The sequence below is a fragment of the Tenrec ecaudatus genome, chromosome X (assembly GCF_050624435.1).
Source record: "Tenrec ecaudatus isolate mTenEca1 chromosome X, mTenEca1.hap1, whole genome shotgun sequence".
In the NCBI taxonomy this organism is placed as follows: domain Eukaryota; kingdom Metazoa; phylum Chordata; class Mammalia; order Afrosoricida; family Tenrecidae; genus Tenrec; species Tenrec ecaudatus.
The window spans coordinates 30674707-30686795 of record NC_134548.1 but is presented as its reverse complement, the minus strand read 5'-3'; the positions used below and the strand labels follow the sequence as shown (position 1 = coordinate 30686795).

At 41.4% G+C, this 12089-nt stretch overlaps 1 pseudogene; it reads right to left on the bottom strand.

Annotated features, from left to right (window-relative positions):
• Positions 1 to 10775: 10775 nt before the first annotated feature.
• LOC142434614 (gamma-aminobutyric acid receptor-associated protein-like 2 pseudogene) lies at positions 10776 to 11123 on the bottom strand (annotated as a pseudogene).
• Between the last annotated feature and the right edge of the window lie 966 nt (positions 11124 to 12089).

Sequence of the window (12089 nt, the reverse complement as noted above, 5' to 3'; positions counted from 1 at the left end):
GGGGATAGCAACTGTTATCTATATTATAGGGTTGTTATTTTGATCAAATGCAGTATTTTCATTAGAACACTGCCTGGTATATAAAAGGTATACCCAAATCATATCATGATGATGATGATCTAGGGAGAAAAGTTTTTGCCTTCTACTTAAGATAAAATATTTCTTTTGTAAATATACTAATTTCTGAGTGTTGGTAACGAATATTAACTTAGCAACCAATTGTGTTAACTGACCCACACAGGGACTCCAAGCACATATAGGTCATTTCCTCCAGCCCAGGACAAGACCAGCGCCTGTTGCTACTGAACCAATCCAAACTCATAGTGACCTTTTAAGACAGAGTAGAGCTGCCTTACAGGGCTTCCAAGGCTGTAAGCTTTTTAATAGGTCACCTTTCGGTCAGCATCCTACTGTTTCACCACCTGGCCACCCAGCCTCATTAACCAGTAATAGTAGTGATCATTTACTGTGTTTTAGCATAACCCTAGGTCTATTTTTTAACTGAGTCTAAGCTTAGGGGGATAGTATAGAGAAGTGGGTTATTATTGATCTCCCCCAAATCCCAACACATATCTCTTTTTGCCACACTCAAGAACGTAGTTTAGGGTTCATGCGGGTGACAAGGTGGGTGAGGGAGGGAATAAAGAGGAGCTAATAATAAAGGGCTCAAGAAGAAAGATAGTGTTTTGAAATTGTTGATGGCAACATTTGTACATGTCCGCTTGGTATAATGGATGTATGGATTGTTATATACCATATATACTCGAGTATAAGCTGACCTGAATATCAGCCAAGACACCTAATTTTACCACAAAAACTGCATTAATTTTTTAAATGTAGTTTTAAATGGTGGTTCCAGCACCAGTTTATTATTTTTAAAAATAGTTTTATTGGGATATACTTCACATATCATACAATCCGATCATTCAATCAAATTTACAAGAGTTGCACAATCATCACCACAATCAATTTCATAACATTTTCTTGTCAAATTAATTGCTGTTAGCTCCAGAGTCCCCACCCTCATCTTCTCCTGACATGCCCCAGGTAATTATTAATCTAGTTACTGTCCTATAGATTTGCTATCCTGAAGATCATATATAGAAAATTATACAAAACGCAAACAGAAAGCAAAGAAAGCAAAACCCAGCAACAATGACTAGACAAAATATAGAAAAACCACAATTAAAAAGAAAGCAGAAAATATTAATAATTGAAACAACTTGAAATGGGTCAAAAGAGAGATAAAATGATGAAGCATTACATTTTAACCTAAGCACATCTGCTATAATCAACTGTCCAGTGCTCTGTGTCTGATCACAAAGCTCTTCACATCCCTCAACTGTGCTCAGAGGGGAATCACTGCAGGCTTAATCCACGTGTGGATTACAAATGGCTTGTGGGTTTCCACTGTCATCCATAGCCTTCTGAAAACTGAGTATTCACATTAAACTCTAATACCATTCCCTCCTTCAGACCTGGATTTTATTTTATAAAATCCTTGGATCATACAGGCTGGTGTGTTTCTTCCATGTGCACTTAGTCAATGACTCACTTAGATGGCTGTTTAGTTGAAGACAAGCCTTCAAGACCCCAGGCTCTATTCTTTCTGATAGCCAGACACAATCTAGTTTCTTCACCACACTTTCTATAGCATTCACATAATCAATGATCTCTTCATGAGGATGTGTATTGAGTAGGGCCATGTCATAAAAATGAATTGTTCTTAAATCGGGGCTAGAATTATATGAATTCCAAATCCATTCATATGTCTATGGTTTATATATGTCTCTGATTCACGTTAGAGACATTGTTATTGTTTCATGATAGAAAACATTATAAATCATCCCCCCAGGGGACTCATAAATGGACCACTATTCTGTATTCATGGATAGGAGGACTTAATACTGTGAAAATGTCAATGCTACCTAAAGCAATCTATAAATACAATGCAATGCCAATCAGAATTCCAACTTTATTTTTTAAAGAAATAAAAAATTTAAATACCAACTTCATATGGAGAGGGAAGAGATCCAAAATAAGCAACAAACTTCTCAAAAAACAAAGTAGGATGCCTCACGCGACCTGCTCTTGAAACCTGCTGTTAGATTTCTCAGATGGGTAATACCTCAATTCTTGGCTTGGCACAAGAAAGAATTCACGCTGATGTCTGGTTTGTAATCTAAGTGGGTTTTTATAAAGGATGGGAGAAGTTTCAGGTTTGACAATCTCAAAAGAGTACACATTCCAATTTAATAAAAGAAGGTATTCATGCATTGAGGGAGTGTTTGAGTAGAGGCCCAAGGTCCTTCCGCCACCTTAATACTTGACCTATAAATATAGACACATAGATCCATTTCCCCATCCTCCTATATATATTTGCATGTACATGTCTTTGTCCAAGTAAATGTGGTGAAGAAAGCTGATGGTGCCCGGCTATCAAAAGAGATAGTGACTGGGGTCTTAAAGGCTTGAAGATAAACAAGCGGCCATCTAGCTCAGAAGCAACAAAGTCCACATGGAAGAACACACCAGCCTGTGTGATCGAGTGGTCCCAAAGGGATCAGTTACCAGGCATCAAAGAACAAAAAATCATATCATTGACTGCACACCTCCATGATAGGATCGCTGAAGACAAATGGGTGCATAAGCAAATGTGGTGAAGAAAGCTGATGGTGCCCGGCTATCAAAAGAGATAGTGTCTGGGGTCTTAAAGGCTTGAAGGTGAACAAGCGGCCATCTAGCTCAGAAGCAAATAAGCCCACATGGAAGAAGCACACCGGCCAGTGTGATCACAAGGTGCCCAAGGGACCAGGTATAAGGCATCATGCAAAAAAAAAAAAAAAAAGATATAAGTGTGTGTATGTATGTGTATATATGTGTATATGTATATATGTATGTATATATATATATATCATATTAAATGAAGGGGGAAGTGCAGAGTGGAGACCCAAGGCCCAAGTGTCGACCAATGGAGATCCCCTCATAGAGGGGTTTAGGAGAGGAGATGGGTTAATTAGGGTGTGAGGTAGTATCGATGAAGAACACAGCTTTCCCCCGGATCCTGGATGCTTCCTCCCCCCAACTACCATGATCCGAATTCTACCTTGCAGGGCTGGATAGGACAGAGGCTGTACACTGGTGCATATGAGGGTTGGAGGTACAGGGAATCCAGGGTGGATGATACCTTCAGGACCAAGGGTGTGAGGGACGATGCTGGGAGAGTGGAGAGTGAGTGGGTTGGAAAGGGGGAACTGATTACAAGGATCCACATGTGACCTCTTCCCTGGGAGAGGGACAGCAGAGAAGGGGGGAAGGGAGACTCCGGATAGCGCAAGATATGACAAAACAACGATGTATAAATTACCAAGGGCATATGAGAGAGGGGGGAATGGGGAGGGAGGGGGGAAAAAAGAGGACCTGATGCAAGGGGCTTAAGTAGAGAGCAAATGCCTTGAGAATGATTGGAGCAGGGAATGTATGGATGTGCTTTATACAATTGATGTATGTATATGTATGGATTGTGGTAAGAGTTGTATGAGTCCCTAATAAAATGTAAAAGAAGAAAAGAGAAAAAAAAAGAGTACACATTATTTCAGGGAAGCATGTCAAACCATGCACAAGCCATGAGGGCTCACAATTGAACATGGGCAACCTCGTGCAACTGCACGCCTACATGTTGTGGCCTGAGGCCAGCGAGCAAGCAACACCGCCTAAGCGAAGAAGCACAGTTAAAAAAAAAGTGAGGAGAGAATCGTCTCCAACCTGCCACTGACTGGGCGTGGGCAAATGAGTGTCTGAGCAGGCTGGCGCTGACGAGCACCCGCACAGGTGATGCACGTGGGCCTCCTGCCTCCACCTGCCTCTGACCAGGAGCAGAGTAAAAAGAGACCAGCCTTCCCGCTGCCAGGTATTCTAAACCTCTGGCTTGGTAGGTGTGGTTGAAGGTCTTGGTTGACCCCATTAACTGAATTAAGCCCACCTGGGTGGGGTCATGAGCTTGGGCCTAGTTTGGGCCACTCAGGTGTAACACCCACCTGGCTGGGGGTGGGAAGGGGGTGAGGTGGGGCTGAATTGGTGCATGCCCAGTTAAAGTCTTCATGGGTGGCTAATGATTGCCTGAGTTTTCTTCCCAAATTCCTGAAGGGGGCCTTGTGCAGGCATGGGAGAGATAGCCTCCTCTATCCCTACCTTGTCTAACTAACACTACCACACAGCCACAGGAGTCAAAACAGCCTAGAATGTGTATAACGATAGATACATATACCATTTGAACAGGATTAAAAAAAACAACAGAAATAAAAGCATCCACCTACAGAAACTGATATTCAACAAAGGACCAAAAAACATTCCATGGGAAATGGACACCTGCTTCAACAATTGGTGCTGGAAAAATTGGATCTCCAGCTACAGAAGAATGAAATGGGACCCATACCTAACCCCATGTTAAAGAAATGAACTGAAGATGCTCTTTTGTGTGTTAGCTAGGGCAATGACTGTCTGCTCCACTTGGTCTCTAATCCTCTAGTAAGCGAGCCAGGCTGGTCACACAGTGCTGAACGCATTTCCAGATGCCACACGAAAGCAAAAGCTACAAGGGTTCTTTGCGGACAGGCTGGGAATTTTGCACCGCATCGCTTCCACTGCGCTTAACTCATCAAGGCATGTCATGTGGCCAAATGCAAGGCACGAGGAAATAGGCTGGTGTATTTCTTCCATGTAGATTTAGCTGCGTATTGTGAAACAAGCCTTTAAGATCCCAGATGCTATAGATCCGACTTTTTTAAAATGAAGTCATTAAGGAGACTAAGCCATGAGTATTACTGTGAGAACTTGTCTGTAGCAATGCACTGATTGCAGTGTCGCATTTAAATGGGTTGTGTTGGAAATAAACCCATGTTTGTAGGAACGGGCAATCTAGTAGCAGTAGCTTTTTTGTTTTCACATTAACCAGTATGACCAAGCTTAAGAAACTTAAAGCGGCCGTAGTTCAAGCTAGCATTGAAAGAAAAGGCACTTTGAAGTGAGCTTTTGAATGCAGGTCACAGTTAATATTGCTGAGCCCTAGTGGCACAGTGGGGAAGGTGTGGAGCTGCGAACACAAGGTTGTCAGCTTGAATCCACCCGTCTGTCACTCCACAGCTATGTCCTGAAATCAACTCGATGGCAATGTGTTTGGCTGGTACACATCCTATTTCATTGAAGTTTGTCAGTGAAGCCAATGTCCCTTTGATGTAGAATCACAAACACGTCAGGTTTCCAACACCATGTTTGGGTTGTAATGCATACAAGACAGACTCTAAATGAGAAAAATATTTGCAGGAGAGAGTGAAGAGCAGCAGGCAGTAGCCAGGAACAGAGACATTGACAAGCATTTGAACAGGTCTTGAAAATGTGAAGTTGGTGTTTCAAAGCCCTTCACTCTCAGGTCAGGGGGTCCGAGGCCTAGAGCTACATTAGCTGTGAGGGGGAGGATACTGGTGATTACTAGGGTGGTGATTGCTTGGGAGTCCAGAGTATGTTACACAGTAAGGTGTCTCCCTGCTTTTTGTTGCTGGGTCCTTTGTTATTATTTGCCCTCGCTTTGCATGCTTACCTGTATAGGGAAGCCCTCGCTTTGTATGTTCATCTGTTTAGGGAAACTGGGATGGGGGGGGTTTATGAAGACAGCAGCTGTGTTCATGATTGCCTGGGGCACGGAAGGGGAGGAAGGTTGGGGGAAATGGGGAGTCGACACCAATGGGCGTAAGAAGGAAGAAAAGGCTGCAAAATTGATTGTGGTGATTACAGCACAACATTCTAGATATGATTGAATTGGACAATATGCCAATTAGAGCTCAATAAAGGAAAATCCAAAGGTCCGGATCAAAATTGTACCTTCCAAGAGACTCTGCAGGCTCTGTTAAATTGAAGGAAGAGAGGTCAGTTCAGAAGGTTATGAAGACTGTTTGTTGTCCAGGGTCTCCAGATGGGAGAATCTTGGTAGATTTTCTTGAAAGAGAGAAGATGATCATGAGGACGAACTCAGAAGAAATTTTCAGGAAATGAAAAACTGCATCAGTGATCAAAGACCACCAAAGTGCTGCCATGGAATATTTTTATTCACAACAATATACCTGCTCGTTCTTTCAAGGTGGCAACAGCTGTCCTTCAAGAATTTCATTGGGAAACCTTACCTCATCCACCCACCAGTCCTTTTCCCTCTTTTGCTCCCCTAATTCAAAGACCATTGAATAAGAATAGTATTTGCCTTCCTTGTGGATGCTAAAACTGTCATTTCAATATGGTGTGAATTAAGGTGCACAGAATTCATTGAGGGGAATAGGTAGGGAGACAGAAACATCTCCTTGGAAGGATGTCACCAATGTTGATAGTTTACTTAAAAATTAATTTTGTAGTAATACTTTTGACTCAATATCATTAAGAAGTTCTATCTGCCTTTGACAAATATTAAGAAATATTTTTCATATTATTAACATTGTAATTGACTAGGATGTAAAATAAATTATTTCTGTGAATAAAACAGCAAAACATGAAAACATCTGGACTAAAACTTAGCTACAGTACTAACTTTGTACTATGAAAATATGTAAATGAGGTGAACAAGCGGCCATCTAGCTCAGAAGCAAAAAAGCCCACATGGAAGAAGCACACCAGCCAGTGCGATCACGAGGTGCCAAAGGGACCAGGTATAAGGCACCATGCAAAAAAAATAGATATATGTATGTGTATATGTATATATGTGTGTGTGTGTGTGTGTGTGTGTACCATATTGAATGAAGGGGGAAGTGCAGAGTGGAGATCCAAGGCCCAAGTGTTGACCACTGGAGATCCCGTCACAGAGGGGTTTAGGAGAGGAGATGGGTCAGCCAGGGTGTGAGGTAGTACCGATGAAGAACACAGCTTTCCCCCAGATCCTGGATGCTTCCTCCCCCCAACTACCATGATCCGAATTCTACCTTGCAGGGCTGGATAGGGCAGAGCTTGTACACTGGTACATATGGGGGCTGGAGGCACAGGGAATCCAGGGTGGATGATACCTTCAGGATCAAGGGTGTGAGGGGCGATGCTTGGAGAGTGGAGGGTGAGTGGGTTGGAAAGGGGGAACTGGTTACAAGGATCCACATGTGACCTCCTCCCTGGGAGATGGACGGCAGAGAAGGGGGGGGAAAGGGAGACTCTGGATAGGGCAAGATATGACAAAATAACAATGTATAAATTACCAAGGGCACATAAGGGAGGGGGGCGGGGAGGGAGGAGGGAGGGGGAAAAAAAGAGGACCTGTTGCAAAGGGCTTAAGTGGAGAGCAAATGCTTTGAGAATGATTGGGGCAGGGAATGTATGGATGTGCTTTATACAATTGATGTATGGATATGTATGGATTGTGATAAGAGTTATATGAGCCCCTAATAAAATGTAAAAAAAGAAAATATGTAAACTAACAATAAAAGTTTTAGTAAACAATGTGGTAAGAATTTTTTTAAGAACAGAAGTAATTTTCTAGATTTTGAAATAGAAATGTTCTATGTAAGCTAGGGGCCAACAAGTATACAACTAAATAGAAGACAGTCAGTGAAAATCTTTGTCCATTGTATCTCAAATTCCAAACTCACTGCTATTGAGTCAGTTCTGACTCTTAGCAACCCCATAGGATGGGGTTGCATTTCTGAATCCATACATCTTTTGCAGAGCAACTGATGGGCTTGAACTGCTGACCACCCAATACTTAGCCCACTATTCCACCCAAACTCCTCAGTTCATTGTGTACTTTTGGGTAATTAAATTGCTTGAAAAAATCAGGTAATTGTTAACAATACAAATGATACGGAGATGAGTGTCTAAAATAATATAGCTGTTTAATAAACTAATTATGATAAACATATAATAATGTATTATTGTAATCATAAAATCAAATAATTATTGAAGGGTAGGCTGTTAGGATTATTTTTCTTTATTAAAAAATCATTTTCTTCTAAAATAAGGGATATTTTTTCCCAAATAACTTATTCTTTAAAAAGAATGAAAATTATTTAACTTGTCACTTCCACTTAACACATTATGAACTTGCTGCCTTCCTTTTGTCTCAGCTTTTATTTTTTATTTTGGTCTTGATTTCATAAATTTCTTATAATTACAATTTGAAAAATTACTCTAAGATGCCATATTGTGATTAATTCAATAGTAAACAATAGCATAATTCTTAATGCTATTTTTGTATTCTGAAATCCTGACATTGCCATCTGTCTCATTCATGATCCAGATTATCATACTTTGATGAATTTCCCTCCAACTCATATTTATCCCTGGTTTTCTAAAATCCTCTCTGGACCTTGTCTACATAAAATGACCTGACTGTCCTGACAGTTGCGGTCAAATGGAACCTGACTCATAGCAGTGCCCTGTGACAGGGTAGACTACGCTATCGAGTTTCTAAGGCTGTAATCTTTACAGAATCCGATCACCAGGTCTTTATTCCAGCAGAACTGCTGATGGGTTCAAATAGCTGGCCTTTAGGTTTAGTGGCCCTGTGCTTAATCATTGTGCCACTAGTGTGCCTTTCATAAAATTTATCTTCCCTAAATCTTTGTTCTAATGTTTTACTATGTTAGTGTGGGTAGACTAGAGAAACAAACCCACAGACACACTCATATGTGTATAAGAGGTTTATATACAAAGCAATTGAAAATTGAGAAAATATCCCAGTCCATAAGTCCAATATTAGCCCACATGTCTGGTACCAATCTATAAGTCCTCTTCAGACTCACAAAACATATGCAATGACACCAAATGCAGGAGGATCACAGGCCAGTGGACTGGAAGTCTTGTGGATCCAGTGGCATTATAAGCATCTCAGCACGGTCAGGGGTCTCTATGTGGCTTCTCCAGCTCCCAGGCATAGCACCATGTGTCTTGTCAGTAGAGTGTTTCCAAGGGAGTCAGGAGAGAGAGAGAGAGAGAGAGAGAGAGAGAGAGAGAGAGAGAGAGAGAGAGAGAGAGAGAGAGAGAGAGAGAGAGAGAGAGAGAGACTTATGCCTCCAAGGAGGAAATCCAGGAATTCCCAGAATTCTCAGGAATAGGCCATGCCCACATGGAGGCTTTTCATTGGCTATGACCCGCTGACAGACTAGACTCCACCCCTTCACTCTTAATCCTCTCAAGTCCCAAATAGACACCAGATTGTTACTACCACCTATACAATGTAGTTTTGTCATCCAAATATAAATAAAAGAAAGTAATAAATAAAATACCTCATGAAAAATAATGGTTCTGAATTAGTTGCAATTGGATAAGCTTTGATTAGCCCATAGAGTTTCTAAATTTTTCTGGTATGATCTGAAAGAGTATTTATTTGTTTTTTAGGTTGTTACAGCAACTTATGGTTAGGGTTTTTTTTTTTCCCCCAGCTGAACTAGAAAGGTTCTGTTTGGCCTAATTAAAATTGAACCGGTTGCTTTTCATCAAATATCAAATGACATTGCTGCTCAGTGTTTTCTAACTTTAAGTTATTAAACCACTTGTGATTTTTTGTTGGCTCACATCTCTGGGGAAAACAAAACAAAATAAACCCCCTAAGCCTTTATTGAGGCACATCACAATGAAATATTGTTTTGGAGGGGGTGCGGGGAACAAGGTACAATTCATGCTTTCCCCAGAAAAGCTGTCTTCCCAAATCCAGAACTGCTCTGGTGAGCTGTTTGGGGCTGGTCAACTGATTTATTTGAATCTAAAATGCCCAGGTTTGAGTGCCATGAATGGAGCAATATAGAGTATAGTTATGACTAACCTAACTTCTAGAAGTGAAGGCTAGATCATAATTCAATGGAGGCAAGCAGTGAACAAGAAAGAATGGAACCTTCAATCCTGATAATGCAATTCAGTGTTATTATTGGGCTCATTCACACCACATACCATATTCATGGCCAATTGATATCAATGTCTGCTCAAGAGCATGGTCATGGGAGTATTCTAGGTCATTGTTAGGTGCATTGGCTTGAACTCACAGTGACCTACATACAACACCACCAAACACTGCCAGGCCCTGCATCATCCTCACCACTATTACTATGTTTGAACCCACTTTTGCATACACAGTGTCAATCCACTTCGCTGAGGGTCTGCCTCTTCTTCTTTAATTTTTATTTTTTATTAAAAGATCATTTTATTGGAGGCTCTTACAACTCTTATAGCAATCCATACATCAATTGCATCAATCCTATTTGTCCATATGTTGCTGTCATTCTTTTCTAGACATTTAATTTCTTTCCTTTTTTTGCCTTCACAAGAGCAGTTTCATTGTTAATCACTTACCTTCAGCTTCAGAAAGAGGAACAGATTAGCTCAGTCCAACATGACTGGCAGTTGGCAAAAATTTAGTGAAGCAAGTGTTCTGATTGCTAAGGATTTATCTGGATGCTTTTAATACTTAGCCATCTAACACTTCAGACATAATCCAGAACCAATGTGTCATCTCCCTCTCTGTCACCTTAATATCTCACCTACCTCACTTCAATGTAGAAATATTTTCATTAAATACGGTTCCCAGAGGAACAAATTCCCCGGGCCTAGAGCCATGAGCACAATGCACAAAAAGAAAAACTCAAAGTAAACTCTGATAATTTACTAATCTAAGGAACGAAACCTTCCAATATATTAATAAATCCAGTTACAAATGCACTAATCGGTTTATGTCCAAAGGGTCTGTGTAGTAACTGAAAACGGCTGGCTATTTACAAGATCCACAAAGAGGAATGGTGCACCTAGCCCGGCGCTGGTCCTCAGAAGGCAAACGTGTTCTCTCCGCTGTAGGCCACATACAAGAATGCATCTTCATCTTTCTCCTTCTCGTGAAGCTGTCCCATAGTAAGGCTGGACTGCGGGACTGTCTTGTCCACAAAGAGGAAAGATTGCCTTTTCAGAGGGAAGTTGGTTCCTTTTCCTGAGGATCCACATGAACTGAGCCACAGCGATGTCAGATGGAACCAGGTATTTCCGTTTGTTAATGTCAACAATCTGAGAGCCTTTTCCATAATCACTGGAGCCTGGTCAGGGTATTTTGCGCGCATTTTCGCGGATTCCACACATCTGTGTTCCAAAGAGTGGTCCTCCTTGAGCATCCACTTCATGACGGTGGTGAGGAGGGGCCCGAGGCAGCTCTCAGAGCCGAGGAGTTCAGCGCACCAATCATCACAACGACAGCGGCAGCGGCAACAATGTCTAATATTTAATTTCTATTGAGCCCTTGGTATCAGCTCCTCTTTATAACCTCCCTCTGTCCCCCCAGATGACCCCTTGATAAATTATTATTATTTTCTTATTTCACACCAACCACTGTCTCCCTTCCCCCATGGTTTCTGTTGTTCTTCTCTCTGGATGAGGTGGGGGAATGTGGTTATGTGTTGATCATTGGGATCGGCTTCCCCTTCCTCCTTTCCTCTCCCCACTTTCCCCCTACCCTTCTCGTATCGCTATTCCCATTCCTGTCCCTGAATTTTGTGTGTATTTAAAAAAAATATTTTATTGGGGGCTCATACAGCTCTTTTCACAATACATACATACATCCATTGTGTCAAACACATTTGTACATTTGTTGCCATACTTTTCAAAACATTTTCTATCTACTTGAACCCTTGGTATCATTTCCTCATTTTTCCCCTCCCTCCCTCTCTCCCTCCCGATAATTTATAAATTATTATTTGTTCATGTCTTACTGACCGATGTCTCCCTTCACCAGCTTTTCTTTTGTCCATCCCCCAGGGAGGGTTTATATATAGATCATTGTGATCTGTTTCCCCTTTCTCTTCCCACCTTACCCTTAGGCTTGCCCTCCTGATATTGCTACCCTAATTACTGGTCCTGAGGGGTTTATCTGTTCTGGATTCCCTGTGTTTCCAGCTCTTATTTGTACCCATGTACATGCTCTGATTTAGCCAGATTTGTAAGGTAGAATTGGGATCATGATTTGGGGAGGGGGGAGTAATAAAGAACTAGCAGAAAGTTTTATGTTTCATTGGTGCTATACTGTACTCTCACTGGCTTGTCTCTTCCTTGTGACCCTTCTGTAAGGGGGTGTCCATGTGCCTACAGATGGG